Genomic DNA, 642 nt, shown 5'->3' on the forward strand with positions numbered 1-642 from the left:
GCTGGGCAGACGCTTTTCCAGATAGTTCACTGCTTTGTCTATACTGCCTGGCAGAGTCTGGACAGAAGGAAAAAAACAACATAAGTGCATCAATTTCAAATACATCCACTTCTGTTCAGAAATGCCGTATAATTTTAACCTTGGACAATAGCTGAGACTGCATTAAGAGGCAGCAAGATATTTTAATGCCTCGATTCGATGTGTCAACAATCAAACCAACAAAAAAAAGGCCTCATTAAGACCTATTCGTGTCAAAGAGGTGTCTTTGGTGTGAAAATGGAATGTCAGAATCAGAATCAGAAATACTTTATTGATCCCCGAAGGGAAATACTGTGTTACAGTTGCACATAGTATACAAATATCAGAGTAGAAATATAAATAAAGAAATTTAAGGAGTGGATGTGCACGGTATTTACATAGTTGAGTTGAGAGTTTGTTAAGTCTGTTAGCGTCCGCTACCCTCAGCCTGCTGCCCCAGCTTGCAACTGCAAACAGGATAGCACTGACCACCACAGACTCATAAAATATTCTCAGCATCATCCTGCAGATGTTGCCTCCTCAGAAAATAGACACGGCTTGAGTAGAGGGCTTGAGTGTTCTTGGCCCAGTCAAGTTTATTGTCCAAGTGCACTCCCAGGTATT

The 642-nt window shown here is 41.1% G+C and overlaps 1 protein-coding gene and 1 long non-coding RNA gene across 2 annotated transcripts in view; one reads left to right on the forward strand and one right to left on the reverse strand.

Annotated features, from left to right (window-relative positions):
• The window catches only part of LOC116700184 (complement C3), a 134,518-nt gene that overhangs the window by 108,407 nt on the left and 25,469 nt on the right, over positions 1-642 (reverse strand). The gene's annotated exons all lie outside the window — the stretch shown is intronic.
• Positions 1-642, forward strand: part of LOC116700323 (uncharacterized) — a 95,236-nt gene that overhangs the window by 43,729 nt on the left and 50,865 nt on the right. The window lies entirely within an intron of this gene.

Source organism: Etheostoma spectabile, chromosome 2 (genome assembly GCF_008692095.1).
Source record: "Etheostoma spectabile isolate EspeVRDwgs_2016 chromosome 2, UIUC_Espe_1.0, whole genome shotgun sequence".
Taxonomy (NCBI): Eukaryota; Metazoa; Chordata; class Actinopteri; order Perciformes; family Percidae; genus Etheostoma; species Etheostoma spectabile.